The 22243-nt window shown below is 38.5% G+C and overlaps 1 protein-coding gene across 5 annotated transcripts in view; it reads left to right on the top strand.

Moving 5' to 3' along the window:
• LOC116462231 (cAMP-specific 3',5'-cyclic phosphodiesterase 4D) overlaps nt 1-22243 on the top strand; it is an 810743-nt gene that overhangs the window by 755813 nt on the left and 32687 nt on the right. The gene's annotated exons all lie outside the window — the stretch shown is intronic.

Here is a 22243-nt window from a genome sequence, read left to right as displayed (position 1 = left end):
AGCTGGTGGGTGTAAATGTTTAAGGAAGGACAGTCAACTGTAGAGATGGAGGGAGGGGTAGAGCTGACTGGAGAGCGATTTATGCATGGTATATTTCATGAGGCCTCAATCTTTTTTAGCACTAATAGCTGGCGTCAGCTTCACCTGTTGCCTCCTTGAGTCATGCCCTGGTAGCAGAGGATGGTGGGCCAACTGCCGAGCCATCCCCTGAAGGACCGGCTGCCTGGGAGTGAGGAAAGGTGGTTGATGGGCTCTGAGACAGCAAGGTACAAACTGAAATGGGGTGAAAAGAGACTGTCAAAATAAGTATGGGCTGATTTGCTCTAATATATCATAGGTTATTATTAGATGCTGGAAGAGTAAAATGGAATAGAAGATGAAAAATGTGAACCTTTATCTTGATTCCATTTTATATCTCCTAAATTCTGAGGAGCTTTGCAATTCCTCTTCTGGGTATAAATCTGCCCTACAGTAGAGTTGCAACCTTGGATAAATAAATAAATTTGGCCTCCCTGAGCCTGTATTTTCCCTGTAAATCAGGACTAACATAATCTACCTCACAGGATTGTGTTGAAAATTAAGTGAAAACTTACATAAATTATGTAGTGTGGTGGGGACATATGATAGGTACTGTGGCCTATCCTTAGGAGGGGTGAGGAATGGAACTATTTTTAAACTTAAAAGGTCAACTTTATATGCTGCCATATAGGTAACCCAGTGCAACTGGAGCTTGAATCAACAGGCCTGGGAGAAAGCTTACAGAGTGTGCCTTTGAAATCCCAATACCCAGTCATGGTGATTTATGAGACCTTACCAGCTTGCATATGTGATGGCCCACTGAGTTTGTTTACTTTAGTTTTAGCTTGGTTACCCAGCACTCTATGATAGCCTATTTTTTATTTACACTCTCACTAACTCCTTTATTACGATTTCTTTGAAAGAATATGAAGACAGCCATAAAAAAGACTCTTACTGAAGTTGTGAGGGTCTCCTGTAGGTCTTCACTTCACTGTGTCTAAACATCGGTCTGTTGCTTGTGCTTTGCTTTTCTCTCACCCTGGGTGACCTTGAAGGCTCTTCCAAATGATTTTTTCTGATTCCCTGAAATACTGAAATTGTGATTAACAGAAGTTTCAAGTGTTAATCAATATCAAGATAGTAGTTGCCTCTTCCTGGGGAAACTAGAAACAAAAACCAAACATAGGCCCCTGTAATCATTGCACAGATTAAAAATGAAAATGCAGCTGAGAAACAGAGGAATGAATGAGAAAACCCTAAACCTAGTTCTAGCCCCAGGATGAGGTCTTTGTCATGAGTCTGATGCTAGCCATAGCCGGCAAGAGAAGGAATTCCCTAGCAGTGTAGTTGTTAACAAGGGAATGAGTCATTTTGCAGGTGATTGTTCTTCCATTTTCCACTTGCTGTCAGCCACTTTACAGAGGAGTCAGACTTTGTTCTGCTTAAGAGAAGTTTCTTTCCTTTTCTTCTTTAAAAAAAAAAAATTCCAGAAGCCGTTAGAAAGAGATTTGTGAGATCAACTGATTCACCTTCTTCATTCAGATGAAGTAACAAAGCACAGAAAAGTTAAGGTGACCCAGAACAAAAACAGTTCTGTGTTACTTTTGTCAAGGTTTCTGTCTTGTGGCAAATACAAACTTTCTGGTGTTAAACATATGACCCTGATTTGGGTCTTTATTAACATCATCATTTTTTTGTTTTGTTTTGTGAGACAGAGTCTTGCTCTGTCGCCCAGGCTGGAGTGCAGTAGCACAATCTCAGCTCACTGCCATCTCCACCTCCTGGATTCAAGTTATTCTCCTGCCTCAGTCTCCTGAGTAGTGGGTGTAACAGGTACGTGACCACGCCCAGCTGTTTTTTGTGTTTTTAGTAGAGATGGGGTTTCACCATGTTGGCCAGGCTGGTCTCAAACTCCTGGCTTCAAGTGATCTGCCCACCTCAGCTTTCCAAAGTGCTGGGATTACAGGTGTGAGTCACCACACCCGGCCAACATCATCACTTTTGAATGAAATTTTAAGTTTGGTGAGGACTTTATTATTTGTATTTGATCCTTGTCCATTTTTTCTCTAGATCTGGTACGAATTTCATGTGGAAAATAAATCATTAGGAGGTTTTCATTTTTTGGCTGCACACAACCACAACCTAGTCTTTAGGTTTTCACTGAGGGATTTTTGTTTTAGCCCAATTATTGTATGACATGTATCTGCTCCAAAGGTTCTTATAGGTGAAATGAGATTTTTATGTATCTATCTGTATTCAAACATATAGATAGATAGATAGCAAAACATATAGACATACCACTGAAAATACAGCCAGCCATGTAATGTAAGCCTGTTGTGTGTTAATGAATGATAGGGTAATACGTTATGTTCCTGTCCTTTAGAGGAGTTCCGAGGAGTATTCAATACAGAGGACCAGAATGATTGGTCCCAGAAAAAGTGCTCCTTAAGCTGGATCTTGAACATTGAGGATTTATATAGGCATCTAATGAGGGAAGAGGTGGTATTCCAGGGGCTGGATAAGCCAAGGTAGGATGGGATATTCATGTGGATTAGCTTTATTGTATGTTTGCTGGAGAGGAGGGTAGTAGGCATTCTGGAGGAGTGAGCCTCTCTGGAACAGAGGATGTGATTATAGGACCAGTGGCAGGTGTGAGAAATGTAGATTGAGGCCATACTGCAGACGGTCTTAAATGCCAGGTCAAGCCATTTGCACATTGTCCTGTAATTCATGAAGAACCCTTACATTTGACTATAAGGCAAATATTATGAAGAAACTAAAGTGACTTTAGAAGGATATATCTGGTGGTAGTGTGCAGGATAGATTATATCAAGGGGAAATTGTACTGAAAGCAAGAAGAAACCATTAGGGAATTAGGTGTAAGAGTGATAAGGGCCTGAAATAGGATAGCGATGAAAAGAGAGGAATGAGTAGGAGAAAGATGGCACAGGGAAGGGTGACAGCATACATAAGACTTGGCAGGACCACAGCCAGAAGAAAGCATGAAATTCTAAACCCCAATAATAGACAGAATTATAGTTGGAAAATCATGAAGAGAAGCCAGTTGGGTATTGGGGGAGGGCTGGACAATATGACAGTTAAGTTTTTAGACATATAATTTAGGTAAGGCTATGTATCTAAGCGGAAATGCCCTATAAGCTTTCAGTTGTCAGGACTGGATTTCTGGTTTAAAAAAAAAAAAAAAAAAAAAGGCAGGATTTTACTTGGGTGTTGTCTGCAAAGTTGATAGCTAGGACCTTAAGGCTCATCTGTGAAGTGGGAGTGACAGTGCTCATTAAAGGTTATTATTAGAAATAAATGAAGTAATTCCAGGAGAGTACACAGGACTCTCCTTGACACATAATAGACCCTCAATAAACATTAGGTTTTATTATTGTTTATTGTGGGTTTTAGGGAACAACAATTTTGTGAATTATTAGAACCGTATTTGGGAAGCTATAAAAGCCATCTGTGTGATGTGTTTTCTTAGTACCCCAAATGGAAGTTCATATGTTCCATTCATATACATGCTTCCCTAGCTGTTAGGTGAAGGTGATAGCTCATGTTTAGCTGTTGATCACTGTTTGTAAGGCTTTTCATGTTTTTTACATATATGGTTAAGGATCTTAATCCTTGAGCCATATTTTGTTCTCATTTGTTTGTGTACAGAGTCAAATTAAGTTTAAGGAATTTATAAAGAGCTTCTTTGCAAGAATGATATTAACTCAACATATTAAAACTACATTCACCCAAAGTGTAATAGACTTGCACAACATGGAAGAAATCCAGGATAGGCAGACAGTTATTCATGAAGAGTTGTAGTACTCCTGTCTACATGTCTCTACATTTGTCAGATCAGTGCATTCTGAGAAAATTATGCCAATTAGAAATCTCCAAAAGCATTCTCAGCTGGTATCCGTGATTCTGATAGTTTACAAACTGTTGATAGCATAAGCTGTTAGGAAGATATTGTAGAAATTTTAATGCAGCTGTTTTAATTAGATTGCTTTCCTTATAATAAGTTTCAGTGTTTCTGGTCATAACACAATTTATTAGCTCCTGACACATGACACTGCTGGATCACCTACCTTAACTCTGATTCTCTCCATACAACCCAGTGTCCTTAAGTAACATGCTGCATATTTCATTGCTGGTAAGAGAGGCAGGGCCAAGATTCAAACTCAAATGAAGCCAACTAGAGAAGCCTATGCTCTACACTATTTTACATCTCATAATTCTCATACACTACTAACCTGTTGCAAATGAAAAAGAAGTCTCATTATTGTACTACTTTTAATTGCACTTATTATTGCCTTCAGTAAAGTCTTCATTTCTAAAATATCTTAGTAAAACAGTAATTTCATAAAAGTATTGCCAACTATGAGTACTAAATTCTAATTTTGGTTATATTATGCGGCCTTGGATAAGGAAGTTTCTTAGGCTTTCATATTCCAATCTATTGGACTATTCTAAAAACATTTTTAAATATTTTGATGGATGTAGTCTATTCTAATACAATGTCTTTCAAGTGTTTGAAAGTTACTACTTATTCAAAACTCAACTGTCTGGCAGCTTTTCTTATCCTGAACTCTGTGAAGAACTTTGGGGACAGGAGGTAAAATGTCTTTGAAGAGTAAGAAATCCAAAACTTCATGTATTTACAAGTTCTGGTCTTGTCTCATGGGACTCTTCTTTTCCTTACATACCCTCCTTTAAATCTGTACCTCCCCCGGTCTTCTCCATCTCACAAACGGCACCAATGTCCATCCTAGGCATTGATCATCCCAGAAGTCTAGGAGTTGATTCTTCTCATTTCTTCACTTCTGTTGTCCAATTCTTCAAGTCTTGTCAGTTTTTCCTCAAGCACTTTTACAAACTATCCTCTACAGAGACAGCTTTACAAACTGTAAATTACATCCTATCATTCCCTGCTCAGAATCTTCCAATGATATCCTCACACCCTCTGGAAGGCTCATACACTCAGGACCCACGTGATGTTGCCTTGACTTGCCTCCACTCTCATTCTGTAGACCTGTCCTCCCTCAGACTGGCTGTGTTACTCAGCCTTTGTTGAGAGTGCTGTGCCCCAAATCTGGTTGGCTTATTCTAGGCATTCGAGTCTCTTCTCAAATACCACCTTCTCAAGTGCAGCTTTTCCTTACTACTTAATTTTATAGTCTCCCATCAATGTATGATGTTACCCTCTTTTCCTTCATTGAGAGTGTTTGTAATTTTTTTTGTCTGCTTGTTTATTGTCTTTTTGCCCCATAAATCCAAGGTTTACATGAACAGGGAACTTGTCTGTTTTGTTTATTACTGTATCCCCTATGCTGGCACATACTATTTAATAAGTATTTGTTGAGTGCATGAGTGAATAACCATTCTAAAAAACTCTGATGTTTAAAGCCCTTTGCTTTATATAAGAATTTTACTTGGAACCCTAGTATTTTCGTTTGTATTTGTTTGTTAACAAATGTCAAGAGTTCAGTAGTAAGATAGGTTTGGGAAATGCTAAGTTAAAGAGAATAAAGAATATGTATTACAGCTCCTGGGAGAGCCTTGAATATGCTAACATTTGACAGTGGGAGTCTTTGAGAATTATCACATGAAGCTGCTGTACTTTACAACACATTCTAGGAAATGCTGTCTTAGACAAAAACCTGTCATTTTAGAATTGGGGTAAGGGGCACGATACTGACCATGAGGCAGCAGATTCCTATGGATTATATTTTAAAAAAAAAAGAAGAGAACAGACTGATAATCTAGGGCTCAGAAAAAAAAAAAAAGTATGATATGAAACAGTGGCAAAAGGATTCAAAAAGAATACAGCAGTTGGGACTATCCAGTTTTGTGCAAACAGCTATACCTACTTTTTTTTATTATTATTATTATACTTTAAGTTCTAGGGTACACGTGCACAACGTGCAGGTTTCTTACATATGTATACATGTGCCATGTTGGTGTGCTGCATCCATTAACTCGTCATTTACATTAGGTATATCTCCTAATGCTATCCGTCCCCCTCCCCCAGCCCCACAACAGGCCCCAGTGTGTGATGTTCCCCCATCCTGTGTCCAAATGTTCTCATTGTTCAATTCCCACCTATGAGTGAGAACATGCGGTGTTTGGTTATCTGTCCTTGTGACAGTTTGCTCAGAATTATGGTTTCCAGCTTCATCCATGTCCCTACAAAGGACATGAACTCATCCTTTTTTATGGCTGCATAGTATTCCATGGTGTATATGTGCCACATTTTCTTAATTCAGTCTATCATTGATGGACATTCGGGTTGGTTCCAAGTCTTTGCTATCCTGAATAGTCCCGCAATAAACATACAGGTGCATGTGTCTTTATAGCAGCATGATTTACAATCCTTTGGGTATATACCCAGTAATGGGATGGCTGGGTCAAATGGTATTTCTAGTTCTAGATCCTTGAGGTATCGCCACACTGTCTTCCACAATGGTTGAACTGGTTTACAGTCCCACCAACAGTGTAAAAGTGTTCCTATTTCTCCACATCCTCTCCAGCACCTGCTGTTTCCTGACTTTTTAATGATCGTCATTCTAACTGGTGTGAGATGGTATCTCATTGTGGTTTTGATTTGCATTTCTCTGATGGCCAGTGATGATGAGCATTTTTTCATGTGTCTGTTGGCTGCATAAATGTCTTCTTTTGAGAAGTGTCTGTTCATATCCTTTGACCACTTTTTGATGGGGTTGTTTGATTTTTTCTTGTAAATTTGTTTAAGTTCTTTGTAGATTCTGGATATTAGCCCTTTGTCAGATGGATAGATTGCAAACATTTTCTCCCATTCTGTAGGTTGCCTGTTCACTCTGATGGTAGTGGTTTTTTTGCTGTGCAGAAGTTCTGTAGTTTAATTAGATCCCATTTCTCAATTTTGACTTTTGTTGCCATTGCTTTTGGTGTTGTAGACATGGAGTCCTTGCCCAAGCCTATGTCCTGAATGGTATTGCCTAGGTTTTCTTCTAGGATTTTTATGGTTTAAGGTCTAACATGTAAGTCTTTAATCCATCTTGAATTAATTTTTGTATAAGGTGTAAGGAAGGGATCCAGTTTCAGCTTTCTCCATATGGCTAGCCAGTTTTCCCAGCACCATTTATTAAATAGGGAATCCTTTCCCCATTTCTTGTTTTTGTCAGGTTTGTCAAAGATCAGATGGTTGTAGACATGTGGTATTATTTCTGAGGTCTCTGTTCTGTTCCATTGGTCTATATCTCTGGTTTTGTACCAGTACCATGCTATTTTGGTTACTGTAGCCTTGTAGTATAGTTTGAAGTCAGGTAGCATGATGCCTCCAGCTTTGTTCTTTTTGCTTAGGATTGTCTTGGCAATGCGGGCTCTTTTTTTAGTTCCATATGAACTTCAAAGTAGTTTTTTCCAATTCTGTGAAGAGAGTCTTTGGTAGCTTGATGGGGATGGCATTGAATCTATAAATTACCTTGGGTAGTATGGCCATTTTCACGATATTGATTCTTCCTGTCTGTGAACATAGAATGTTCTTCCATTTGTTTGTATCCTCTTTTATTTTGTTGAGCAGTGGTTTGTAATTCTCCCTGAAGAGGTCCTTCACATCCCTTGTAAGTTGGATTCCTAGGTATTTTATTCTCTTTGTAGCAATTGTGAATGGGATTTCACTCATGATTTGGCTCTCTGTTTGTCTGTGATTGGTGTATAGGAATGCTTGTGATTTTTGCACATTGGTTTTGTATCTGGAGACTTTGCTGAAGTTGTTTATCAGCTTAAGGAGATTTTGGGCTGAGACAATGGGGTTTTCTAGATATACAATCATGTCATCTGCAAACATGGACAATTTGACTTCCTCTTTTCCTAATTGAATACCCTTTATTTCTTTCTCCTGCCTGATTGCCCTGGCCAGAACTTCCAGCACTATGTTGAATAGGAGCGGTGAGAGAGGGCATCCCTGTGTTGTGCCAGTTTTCAAAGGGAATGCTTCCAGTTTTTGCCCATTCAGTACGATATTGGCTGTGGGTTTGTCATAGATAGCTCTTATTATTTTGAGATACATCCCATCAATACCGAATTTATTGAGAGTTTTTAGCATGAAGGTTGTCGAATTTTGTCAAAGGCCTTTTCTGCATCCATTGAGAGAATCATGTGGTTTTTGACTTTGGCTCTGTTTATATGATGGATTATGTTTATTGATTTTCGTATGTTGAACCAGCCTTGCATCCCAGGGATGAAGCCCACTTGATCATGGTGGATAAGCTTTTTGATGTGCTGCTGGATTTGGTTTGCCAGTATTTTATTGAGGATTTTTGCATCAATGTTCATCAAGGATATTGGTCTAAAATTCTCTTTGTTGTGTCTCTGCCAGGCTTTGGTGTCAGGATGATGCTGGCCTCATAAAATGAGTTATGGAGGATTCCCTCTTTTTCTATTGATTGGAATAGTTTCAGAAGGAACGTTACCAACTCCTCTTTGTACCTCTTGTAGAATTCAGCTGTGAATCTGTCTGGTCCTGGACTTTTTTTGGTTGGTAGACTCTTAATTATTGCCTTAATTTCAGAACGTGTTATTGGTCTATTTAGGGATTCAACTTCTTCCTGGTTTAGTCTTGGGAGGGTGTATGTGTCTGGAAATTTATCCATTTCTTCTAGATTTTTCTAGTTTATTTTCGTAGAAGTGTTTATATATTCTCTGATGGTAGTTTGTATCTCTGTGGGATCAGTGGTGATATCCCCTTTATCATTTTTTATTGTATCTATTTGATTCTTCTCTCTTTTCTTCTTTATTAGTCTTGCTAGTGGTCTATCAATTTTGTTGATCTTTTCAAAAAACCAGCTCCTGAATTCATTGATTTTTTGAAGGTTTTTTTGTGTCTGTATCTCCTTCAGTTCTGCTCTGATCTTAGATATTTCTTGCCTTCTGCTAGCTTTTGAATGTATTTGCTCTTGCTTCTCTAGTTCTTTTAATTGTGATGTTAGGGTGTCAATTTTAGATCTTTCCTGCTTTCTCTTGTGGGCATTTAGTGCTATAAATTTCCCTCTACACACTGCTTTAAATGTGTCCCAGAGATTCTAGTATGTTGTGTCTTTGTTCTCATTGGTTTCAAAGAACATCTTTATTTCTGCCTTCATTTCGTGATCTACCCAGTAGTCATTCAGGAGCAGGTTGTTCAGTTTCCGTGTAGTTGAGCAGTTTTTGAGTGAGTTTCTTCATCCTGACTTCTACTTTGCACTGTGGTCTGAGAGACAGTTTGTTATAATTTCTGTTCTTTTACATTTGCTGAGGAGTGCTTTACTTCCAACTATGTGGTCAATTTTGGAATAAGTGTGATGTGCTGAGAAGAATGTATGTTCTGTTGATTTGGGGTGGAGTGTTCTGTAGATGTCTATTAGGTCCAGTTTGTGCAGAGCTGAGTTCAATTCCTGGATATCCTTGTTAACTTTCTGTCTCGTTGATCTGTCTAATGTTGACAGTGGGGTGTTAAAGTCTCCCATTATTATTGTGTGGGAGTCTAAGTCTCTTTGTAGGTCTCTAAGGACTTGCTTTATGAATCTGGGTGGTCCTGTATTGGGTGCATATATATTTAGGATAGTTAGCCCTTTTTGTTGAATTGATCCCTTTACCATTATGTAATGGCCTTCTTTGTCTCTTCTGATCTTTGTTGGTTTAAAGTCTGTTTTATCAGAGACTAGGATTGCAACCCCTGCTTTTTTTTGTTTTCTATTTGCTTGGTAGATCTTCCTCCATCCCTTTATTTTGAGCCTGTGTTTGTCTCTGCATGTGAGATGGGTTTCCTGAATACAGCCCACTGATGGGCCTTGACTCTTTATCCAGTTTGCTAGTCTGTGTCTTTTAATTAGAACATTTAGCCCATTTACATTTAAGGTTAATATTGTTATGTGTGAATTTGATCCTGTCTTTATGATGTTAGCTGGTTATTTTGCTCGTTAGTTGATGCAGTTTCTTCCTAGCCTCGATGGTCTTTACAATTTGGCATGTTTTTGCAGTGGCTGGTTCTGGTTGTTCCTTTCCGTGTTTAGTGCTTCCTTCAGGAGCTCTTTTAGGGCAGGCCTGGTGGTGACAAAATCTCTCAGCATTTGCTTGTCTGTTAAGTATTTTATTTCTCCTTCACTTATGAAGTTTAGTTTGGCTGGTTATGAAATTCTGGGTTGAAAATTCTTTTCTTTAAGAATGTTGAATATTGGCCCCCACTTTCTTCTGGCTTGTAGAGTTTCTGCCGAGAGATCCGACGTTAGTCTGATGGGCTTCCCTTTGTGGGTAACCCGACCTTTCTCTCTGGCTGCCCTTAACATTTTTTCCTTCATTTCTTCTTCGGTGAATCTGATAATTATGTGTCTTGGAGTTGCTCTTCTCGAGGAGTATCTTTGTGGCGTTCTCTGTATTTCCTGAATTTGAATGTTGGCCTGCCTTGCTAGGTTGGGGAAGTTCTTGTGGATAATGTCTTGCAGAGTGTTTTCCAACTTGGTTCCATTCTCCCCGTCACTTTCGGGTACACCAATCAGATGTAGATTTGGTCTTTTCACATAGTCCCATATTTCTTGGAGGCTTTGTTCATTTCTTTTTACTCTTTTTTCTCTAAACTTCTCTTCTCGCTTCATTTCATTCATTTCATCTTCAATCACTGATACCCTTTCTTCCAGTTGATTGAATTGGCTACTGAAGCTTGTGAATGCGTCATGTAGTTCTTGTGCCATGGTTTTCAGCTCCATCAGGTCATTTAACGTCTTCTCTATGCTGGTTATTCTAGTTAGCCATGTGTCTAATCTTTTTTCAAGGTTTTTAGCTTCTTTGCGATGGGTTCGAATATCCTCCTTTAGCTCAGAGAAGTTTGTTATTACCGATCGTCTGAAGCCTTCTCTCAGCTCGTCAAAGTCATTCTCCGTCCAGCTTTGTTCCATTGCTGGCAAGGAGCAGAGGCGCTCTCTTGGAGGAGAAGAGGCGCTCTGATTTTTAGAATTTTCAGCTTTTCTGCTCTGGTTTCTCCCCATCTTTGTGGTTTTATCTACCTTTGTTCTTCGATGATGGTGACGTACATATGGGGTTTTGGTGTGGATGCCTTTTCTGTTTGTTACTTTTCCTTCTAACAGTCAGGACCCTCAGCTGCAGGTCTGTTCGAGTTTGCTGGAAGTCCACTCCAGACCCTGTTTGCCTGGGTATCACCAGCAGAGGCTGCAGAACCGCAAATATTACAAAACGGCAAATGTAGCTGCCTGATCCTTCCTCTGGAAGCTTCGTGTCAGAGGGGCAGCCGGCAGTATGAGGTGTCATTCGGCCCCTGCTGGGAGGTGCTTCCCAGTTACGCTACTCGGAGGTCAGGGACCCACTTGAGGGGGCAGTCTGTCCGTTCTCAGATCTCAAACTCCATGCTGGGAGATCCACTACTCTTTTTGAAGCTCGGTTGGAAATGCAGAAATCACCCATCTTCTGCATCACTCATGCTGGGAGCAGTAGACTGGAGCTGTTCGTATTTGGCCATCTTGGAAGCTCCCCCAGCTATACCTACTTTATTGGATTTTTGCATCTCCATCAGCTGACATGGTACTTACAGCCTAGAATGAGCATACAAAAGATACTCGTTCACTATTTGATGATGACTGACAAACAGTCTCCCAGGATCACCATGAAATAACTAAATTGAGTTTGATTTATTTGAAAATCAGGTCCAGGTAACAAACTGCACCTGTCCCCTTGAATTGACACACACAAAAATAAAAAAGGACAATATTTTACTTTACTTTTTATTACAAAGAATTAATAATACTTAAAAGAATACTTTGACTATTATTTTATCACCTAAAGTCTTTTCTTATTATTTTATTTTTGGAGACAGAATCTCTGTCACCCTGGCTGGAATGCAGTGGTGCGATCTCAGCTAACTGCAACTTCTGCCTCCTGGGCTCAAGCAGTTCTCCTGCCTCAGCCTCCCGAGTAGCTGGGATTACATGCATGCATCACCACACCCTGCTAATTTTTTGTATTTTTAGTAGAGACGGGGTTTCGCCATATTGCGCAGGCTGATCTCAAACTCCTGAGCTCAGGCAATCTGCCTGCCTCGGCCTCCTAAAGTGCTAGGATTACAGGTGTGAGCCACCACGCCCTGCCAACCTGAAGGCTTTTCACAACTGGGAATTTACTGAATATTGTATTATTAAAGCTAATGTGGACCTTGGATAAATGTATGCCTATTTTCTGGGAAATAATGGTGGAGCTCTTTGAAAGGGTAAAAATGGTGTTTTACCATACATAACTATGCCTGAGATTTTTGTTTTGCATTTATCTTTGGGTAAGGTTGTAAAGTTAAGCAAATCTGGAATTGAAATAATTTGATAACATCAGCTAATATTTTTCAAAGTTAATTAGATTTTTGAGGTATAATTTACATAAGAGTTACTCTTTTTAGAGGTATAGTTGAATGCATTTTCACAAATGTATACAATTGGATAACCACCACCATAATCTAGGTATATAGGTAATGTGTAATTATAATATATATGTACTATATAATATAGGATATTTATACCACCCAAAAATTTTCTGTTGCTTTTTATAGTCATTCCCCAAACCCCACTCCCAGTACTGATTGTCCCTATAGTTTTGCCTTGCCAGAACGAATAATACATTAAAGATATAGCCTTTTGTGAATGGCTTCTTTGACTTATAGTTCAGCTCAAAACTCAAAAGTATTATAAGTTTCACTTATAATACATTTTGTGTTATTGCATCTATTGGTAATTTGTTTCATTTTATTGCTTTTTAGTATTTCATTTTTTTCCAGTGTGTCATTTTATGGACACAATTTGTTTACCCATTCACCAGTTGGCTGATATCTGAACTGTTTCTGGGTTTCTGCTATAGAGAGTTGCTATAAACATTTTCATATAGGTCTTTATATAGACATATGTTTTCATTTCTCATGGGTAGATACTTAGAAGTAGGATTGCTGGGTCATATGGTCATTCTACTTTTTAACTTTATAAGAAACTGTCAAACCTTTTTCCAAAGTTTCTATACCATTTTGCATTCTCACTAGCAATGTATGAGAATTTAATTTGCTCTGCATCCAGGCCAGCATTTTGTATTGTTTGTATTTTTTATTTTATACATTCTAGTAAGTATGTAGTGTGGCATCTCACTGTGGTTTTACTTTTTGTTTCCCTAATGTCTAATGATGGTCGTGGATCTTTTCACATGCTTATTGATCTTTTTGATTCTTATGAAGTGTTTGTTCAAACCTTTTGACCATCTTTTCACTGGATTGTTCTCTTACTGTGTTGTAAAGATTTTTTAAAAAATGAATTCTGAATACAAGTCCTTTATTGGATATGCATTTTGTGCATATTCCCTTCTCAGTCTGTGGCTTGTTGTTCTGTTTTCTTAACAGTTTTTTTCAAAGAGAAATTTGATAAAGTCCAGTAGACCATTTTTTCTTTTATGCGTCATGCTTTTGTGGTTTAAGAAATCTTTGCCTAACACAAGATCACAACTACTTTCTACTGTGTTTTCTTCTAGATTTAGTTTTAGATTTTACATTTAGTTCTATGATTCATTTCAAGTAGATGTTAGTGTGGTGCAGGATAAAGGTTGAAGTTTCTTGTTTTATGAGTGGATGCTCAATTGTTCAAGCATTCTTTGTTGAAAAGAATATCATTTCTCTTTTATAGCTCAAATTTTATTACTTAAAATTATTTTAAGATCCACATATTAAAGTGATGTGTGTAAAAGATTATATATTTCTGGAAGCATGCCTATTTACACTAGTTATTATTACTTTAGGAGACAGATATTCTCTTTGTTTAAATTGTTTCCACAAAGCATCCCACGAAGTACAGAGGGGACAATAGTAACTATTTTATGATGATTATGGTATTCATTTGGGCCAATTTAAGTGAACTGGAGATCCTAATTTTCTCTATAAGGAGAAAATACTTTTTCATACAAGATTATTTTTGTGGAGGCCTCATTTATGTGAAGTTTGTGCACCCATTTATTGTCATGATTATTCTTCAGTGAAACAAAAGTCTGTGGTAGATATGCTCCTGCTGCTGGTTTTAGGTAAATTGACTAAATAGTTATAAACATACAAAACTCTATCTCTACCGTATATGAATTCAAACTGTATCAACAATTACAGAATACTATGCTAACATTTAATAAGAGAGTTAGCCCATGTAGAAGAGAAATATAAATACAGCTATCAGATCAGTCTCATGTTATTTCAGCTTCAAGGAACCTCTCAGCAAAAATGGTTTCGTTTCTCTATACGTGTTGCAGGTGTTTACTATTTTAAATGGGACTTTTTTGTTAAAAAAAAAATTAAAGTAAGATCATTTAGAGAACAATTCTTAGCTTGTTCAGATGATTATTTGGTTTTAAAAAAATCAGCCTGGAGTTCCTCTTAATCTCAAATCTCCATAACACTTACTTACAAGAGATGTTTTCATTTACTGAAAGGAATAGAGTTGTTTCTTAAATCAAATGTAGAGCCATTATCACTAGAGGGCAGTAAATACAAACAGATTTAGTGGATTTACTGGCACTAATGATGTTTTCAGAATAATAGCATTAATCAAAGAAAGTATAGTTTTTATAATATGAAAATACATGTAACATTCTGTTATGTAAAATATTGGTTATGAATCAATTCTAGATTATTGTCTGCCTCTAAAATATTTTTAAGGCATTTGAAAGCAAAGGGAGGCTGAGAATCACTAGTTTTCTGTGGCTATTCTGTTTAATACTTGAAGTTTAACTTTGCCTCAGAATTCTTCAAGGGACATTTAAAAATTGGATTTGCATTTGTTCAAGCTGAACAGTACTGGATATATGAGAGACCACGTTATATAGATTTGCTTCTTGATTAATAACTACCACAACTTTTAATTCTAAGGTGAAAGGTGTAAAATAAATGTAGATTGATTATAGGATAAAATATTTTCCAGTAAGGTAAGTCCTACTGCAAACAGTGCTATTACCTGGAAAACTCCTTATGTTGGAGAAGTCTAAGCTAATACACTTATTTTAAACAGTATTTCTTAAATATTTCAAACACAATAATATAATATACAGCTTAGAATTGATTATATTAACAGATCTATTATGTAGGCTCTAGGCTAAATATAAAACAATGCCTGAAATAGTTTTCTTTCTTTGGCAATTTAGAGTACTCTGAAACCAGACAGCCTGGGTTCAAATCCTGGCCCTGTTACTTACTACTGGCTTCGTGACCTTGAGCAAGACACTTGACCTCTCTGAGCCTTAGTTTCCCCATAATTTAGTTTTCTTTTTCCCTATTCAAAAAGGCATCTTTTCTCTCTTGACCTCTGTTACAAAGTCAGTAATGACAGCATGTGTTAATGTATCAGTTCAACTGCATCAGCAGAATTTCAAATATCCTGAAATGTCCTGAAATAGTTCAAAAAGATCGCTAATTGCTTGGGTATCCGGTAAGGACTGAGAAAACAAGGAATAGCGGGGAAGTGAACTCTAGAAATTCTGAGGGGTATTACTAGGAAAAGTCTGAAAAAGAGAACTAACTGAACATTATGGGAAATTTTTTTTTTTCTTTTTTGAGACAAAGTCTTGCTCTGTCATCCAGGCTAGAGTACAGTGGTGCAATCATAGCTCACTGCAGCCTTAAACTCCTGGCCTCAAGCCATCCTCCCACCTCAGCACCTCCCACCTCCCACCTCAGTAGTGTCTGGAACTACAAGCATGTGCCACCACACCTGGCTAATGTTTAAATTTTTTGTAGAGACGGTGGTTTCTCTGTGTTGCCCAGGCTGGTCTCGACCTCCTGGCCTCAAGCAGTCCTCCCGCCTTGGCCTCCCAAAATGTTGGGATTACAGGCATAAGGCACTTCACCAGGCCAAGGAACTTTTTTCTATTTCAACAAACACACTCGCATATATGTATATAAAATCATTTGGGCATTGAGAGCAGTGCATTACAGATAAGAAACCTGAGCTCTAGCTGTAACGCTGTCCCTCAAGTTGTGTTGTCAGAACTTTTCTGGACCTCAGTTCCTTGTCTGAATGTGTCATCATCATTACATCTGCATGTGAGGGCAGCTGTGACTTGTTCACATAGCACTCCCAAACATAAGCGTGTCTCACTATATGGCAGGGCTGTCTGCCTGTGGGCACCTGCTTCCTCACCCTGTCCAGAGATCTGACGATGGTGATAGTAACCACAATTCTTTAATTCAAGGCACTGTAAAGTTAGCAAAAAGATCGAGGATAAACAAATCCACTCCTAGATTCATACTGTTTATCATAGAGTTTGCATCAGCCTAATTATATGATGAGCTGTCATACACCATTAAGAGCAAGGACTGGGTTTGCATTTCAATCCTGTCACCTATGGAGCAAGTTATTGAATATGTAAGAAGGTCCATCTTTTCATGTTAAAATAGTGATAATATTTATCTTATCGGGATGTTGCCAAGATTAGAAATGAGGTATGTAAAGTTCTTTGTGCATAGTAGGTGCCTAGTAAATGTTGTAACTTATTAAAGTTTCTTCATTAAATTTGGCAAAGCCAAGTCTGACTATAAGAATTGTATCTCTCTGGCCCTATTCAAATTTCTCTTCTAAATTATCTAGATTCTCTCTGCAGATAGGGGCTACCGTGGCAATAGGAAGGAGATTCTAGTCTCCTAGAAATGGAGATTAGGGAAAATGAAATGAATTATTTTAATTTGGCTCAGAGATTTTTGAAAAGATTTCTTATTCCCTAGAAATATGGAAACTTTCCTTGGTACTTTTTACTCAATATGATTAAATAATCTCCCTTATTACAGCAAATTAGGGACTCATTTGAATAAGTTGAATCCTTTCACATCTAGCACCTATCAGAATGCCTGGCACATAATAGTTGCCAAATAGAAGTGTGTTGAATGAAGGGACCATCACTCACATTCAGCAGGGAGAAGAGGCTGCGGATTTTAGAGGGAAGGGAAACTGTATGTGTGTTTCTACATAATGTTTTAAGACAAGGAGTATTATTCTACTATATGTAATCTGTTTTAAATGTTTTTGATGATTTTGCTGAGGGTGAAAACCGTTGTCCTTTCCTGTCACCTATAATCAGTATAAAATTATTGATGTTTTGCATCTGCATCAGCCAACAATCTTTTTGTGGCAATAGCACACTACCTTGAGAAATACCGGGACATAATATGATACCTTTCTGGCCTCAAAGATCCTCCACCCTGGATGAGGAGTCAAAGTTGAAGACAGTTGAAAAAAATAGAACAGTGATTCTTAACACTGGGGAACATTCAGGAAATTTCAGGGGACAGTGATTGGGGAGTACTCCTGGTGTTTGGTGGGCAGAGGCCAGGGAGGATAGATGTCCTGGGATACATGGGACAGCCTTTCACCAGGGAGGTTTGCTGTGTGTCCCACACAACTTCCAAAACGTCCCAGCAGCTATTCACATAGGTGAAAAACAAAATGCATTTATAATTCTCTGAGCCTAGAACCCGACTACTTTTTACATATAAATATTAAATATTTTTACATGGTTTTAATCCACATCAAATTTTCTAGTAATGCAGCAATAGTGTATATTGTGAAGATGGCACTTTGTTACATTTGAAACCTTTCAAAGAATCATTCATCATTTCAGAAAGAAGAAAATTCTTCTAACATAACACCCCTGTATTCATTTTCATGCTACTGCTACTTTTGTGGTAATTCTCCACATAAGAGAAATCATAGCAAACCCTTAGATAGCACTTACTGTTCTAAGAACCTTATGTATATGCACTAATTTAATCCTCACAACAACCCTGTAAGGTGGAAACTATTATTCTCATTTTCCATATGAGTAAACTGAAGTATGGGAAATTTAAATATCTTCCTCAAGGTCACACAGCTAATCAGTTATAGTAGTTTTTGACTATTTTTTAAAATGTAGTTGTGTACAAGTATTTATATTTTGTAGTATTTGATAGAAATTACCCATTTCTCCTTTATTTCACTGATAAGCCATTATACTAATTTTTTTTAAATCTATATAGGGAGTATTTAGCCTATATGTATTCAGTACAGTATTATGAAGGAAGTGTATTTAGGAATTTCATTTCAGGATGAATACTTGCTATAAAAAGTAAAAAGTAATGAGTCTTAAGTTTGTCAAAGAATAAAATTGATGGATGGATGGATTTTTTTTTTTTTAAAGGAGGGGGAAGGCAGTGAGCCTGACTGCAGAGTGTAATTTGCATTTAAATAAGAGGTGGTATGACACTTCCACCTGTTCTTCAGGGAGCCTCACCAAGTATGCTTTGCCTCGAGGCCTTTGCTTTTGGCCATTCCTCACTTGGTTCTCCCTTCTCTACCCTACCTCTCACCCCTCAATCCACATGGCTTGTTTCCTTTCTTCAGATCTCCTGGTATACGTCATCTCATCAGAGGGGCTTTCCATGATCATCTTACAGCAACCTCTATCTGTAATCCTTATCCCTTCTTTCTCTCCATTGTGCTTATCGCCCCATGACGTATTATGTATTTATTAACTTAGTTTTGGAATATAAGCTGCAGGTGAGAAAGCTTTGTTTTGTTTACTCTATGTCCCCAGCATCCAAGGCAGTGCCTGACATAGAGTAGGAGCTTAATAAATATTGAATGAAGGGGCAGATGTAGAATCATTAGAATTTGGAAAAAGGCTGGAATATTTGGTCCTAAGATGTACTTTGAATGATTTAAATCTGACTGAGAAAACCAGTTTGAGGTTGGCAGAGTAGAAGAAGGAGGGTATTTTAGGCCGAGAATTTGGTAGACAGAGATGGGATTGTCAGCTGTATGGTGAAGATGGAGGAATACTAGTCTTTCAGGAACAGAGCAAATGTAATAGAGCAGCTGAAAATAGGCTTGGCTTTGGGGATTAGGGTCAGATATGGCAGTCTGGAATTTACAGAGGGATGCGATGAAGCAGGCATTACTAGCTTTGAAGTAACAGGCTGCGGCTGGATTTGAGGAAAATTGATCTGGCAGTAGAGGTCAATATGAGACTAAAAGGGGAAAAGCCAGGGGCAAGAAGATGAGCTAAGATGCAATTACAGCATTTTGGCCCTGAGACATGGAGTGCTGTGATGCAATTGAAAGGAAATATAATATATATATTTCAAAAACAAATGATAAACCAGGGAATTTTTTAAAATATTAGCATAATAGAATGATTATCATAATGATCATTGTCACTGTCATCTTAATCGTCTGATACCTACTTATCTTCAACTTTGTACCATTTGTTGTTTTAAGTGCTTTGCATATATGGTCTCATTTAATCCTCATTATATCTGTTCTGGTTATTTATTGCTATGTAAGAAATTACTTCAAACCTAATACTTAGAAATATGAATGTATTTTTATTAGTTTTCATGGCTTTGTGGGTTAACTGGTCTTGGCTAGACATTCTTGCTTGGCATTCCTCATATGGTTGCAGCCCAGTGGTAGCTATCTGAAAGCTGAATTGACTGGATGGCTAAGATGGCTTCTTGCCCCTCAGGTCTGGCTCTGGGCTGGGGTGGCTGGCATTGCTGAAGACTGGCCAGGCGTGTGTGCTCTTTCTTGTGCAAGTGCTCTCTTGCACTTTCTCTCTTCACTGTCTGTGAAGTTAACATGGACTTCTTGTAGCATAGCCTCTCAGAGTAGTCAGACCTTTTTTTTTTTTCTTTTTTTCAACCTAATGGCTTAGGGGTCCCAATAGCACATTCAAAGAAAGCAGGATGAGAGCTGCAAGATTTCTTATGACTTAGCCTCAGCAGTCATGCACCATCACTTGTTGGTTACACAAGCCAACTCAGATTCAACATAGGACAGTGTGGCTCATTAAGATTATCTTTGGAGACTAGCTGCCACAGTAATCCACTTTATGGATGAGGAAGCTGACACACTAAAAAGATTGTCAGTGATTGTGCACAAAAGATTTAAACTTGCTATTCTTGTTCTCAGTACCAGAGTGAACCTGGGAAAATCATTTTTTCTCTCTAGGTCTCAACTTTATATGGAAATGAGGGAGTTAGAGGGGGTGATATTAAAGTTACTTTCTATTTCTCTCAGTCTTTCTTTTAAATATTTGGATTGAGATTACGGGAGGGGTAATGGTAAGGAACAAACTGAAAGAAACAGCTTTGGATAAAAGATAGGGCTTACTAACAAAGTTGAATGAAGGAGGGAAGGTGATGCCATATAGAGGAACATGCCGGGTTACTCAAGGATTCAGCTAGATGGTTTATATTAAACACCTGACAGTGTCTGACGCACATGAAACACCTGTTGAATGGTAGGAAAGAGTCACAGATTCCATCTGAGATACTGGAAGAAATATAGGCTCACTGACTGAAATGGAAGTAATTATACTAAGAACTACTTTAAATAGAAAAATGTCTCACAGTTTTGAAAATGTTTGTCGTGACTAGCAGGGCATTCAAGAGGAGAATCTCATATTCAGAAATATGGCACTAAAGTTCAAGTTAGAAGTGGTCATTGAAGATTGTGGGCCTAGGGAAAACTAAAGAAGTTCAGGATCCTGGGAGTTGAGGGAGAGTGGTAGGAATGATCAAACATGTGGAACGCTTCAGAGAAGTAGGGAGACCAGAGAAAAGGAAGACCTTAGTATTCCTCTGGGGGTAGCTTTAGTGGAATGTTGGAGCTTTAATTTCTTCCTTTTGTAGAGGAGTAAGAGTGATGGAAATGAATACAACAGATGTTAACAAAAGCAGAGGACTGTAGCAGCAAAGGGCCAGTAGAAACTCAGAGAGACAAAGTGTTACGGGAGTGCTTATCAGAGAGCATGCTAAGACAGACATGCCACATGTGGAAATAGTTAAATGTCAGGAAGACTGCAGAGTAACCATACCAGCAAGTTGAAGCACAGAATAGTAAGCACAGGCTTTGAGATGGAGAGGAGATAAAATGCACAGAAATATATGTTAAAATCGACTAAAACCTAGTTTTTCCTCATTTCTCACCCACAAGACCTCTTTAGTATTAAAGTTACAGGGTAATACTACACCAAACTAAATAGAAAATGCTGTTTTTCTGGAAAGAACTTTGATTTCTCATTTAACCCTCCTCATAAAATGTCTGATTACTCTTGAGCTCAATTCTGGATTCCTAAGAGCCACTCATTCCTTTCTTAACTCTGTGTACAGTTATTAAAATGTTCTGTTCTGGCTGGGTACGTTGGCCCACACCTGTAATCCCAGCACTTTGGGAGGCCAAGGTGGGCGGATCCCCTGAGGTCAGGAGTCTGAGACCAGCCTGGCCAACATGGTGAAATCCCGTCTCTGCTAAAAATACAAAAATTAGCCAGGCGTGGTGGTGGGCACCTGTAATCCCAGCTTCTTGGGAGGCTGAGGCAGGAGAATCGCTTGAACCCGGGAGGCAGAGGTGACAGTGAGCCAAGATCGCACTACTGCACTCTAGCATGGGCGACAGCGAGACTCTGTCTCTAAATAAATAAATAAATAAATAAAATGTTCTCTTCTGATCAAAATACAGATCCTGAGTTCTATATACAAAACACTGCATTCCTTATGCAAACACAGTGCCCTAGCTTTCAGATTTCCCTCCCCCCAGAATTATAAGTGGTCCCACCCCTAGATTTTGAAGGTTTTAGAACTCTGTCATACATAACAATAGAAACAAAAGGAGCTGAGAGCAGCCATGCCACACAGGTGAGGGAATGTGTCATTGCCATCTGTGAATTCTGGACATTAGTCGTATTGTTTAATCCCTATGCTTTTATGTTGGATGAGGGGAGAACTACAGTTACTTCTACATCACCAGGGAGCCACTTGTTTTGGATTTGAGAGAGGGAAGCAATTAAAATGCTCGATTGCCATTTTTGTAGCAGTTTTTATTTGGAAGGAAGGGAAGCCAGAGGACATTAAAATTCATAGAAAATGCCCTCCAAAAGGATGGGCAATTCTTCTTTAAGAATGAACTATGAATTTTGAGGAGTTTTATGGTCATTATTCATCACTGCGAGAGGGAAGCCCCATTCATCTTTTCTCAGGGTGGCCTCAGAGCTGCAGGGACACCATTATTCAATGGCGTTTGTCGGCTGAGGAGAAAGCCTCCCCAGAGGGCTGGCCCTTGCCAACCAATCCCAAAGCAGCCTGCACCGAGGCCACACCCCCTCGCCTTATAGGCTAAGAGCCGGAATGCAATTGGTGCAGAGTTGGGGTTTTATGGGAGGGGCTTCT

This window comes from Hylobates moloch, unplaced genomic scaffold (assembly GCF_009828535.3).
Source record: "Hylobates moloch isolate HMO894 unplaced genomic scaffold, HMol_V3 SCAFFOLD_23, whole genome shotgun sequence".
Taxonomy (NCBI): Eukaryota; Metazoa; Chordata; class Mammalia; order Primates; family Hylobatidae; genus Hylobates; species Hylobates moloch.
The sequence above is the reverse complement of the archived record's forward strand: the minus strand, read 5'-3'. Positions and strand labels throughout refer to the sequence as shown.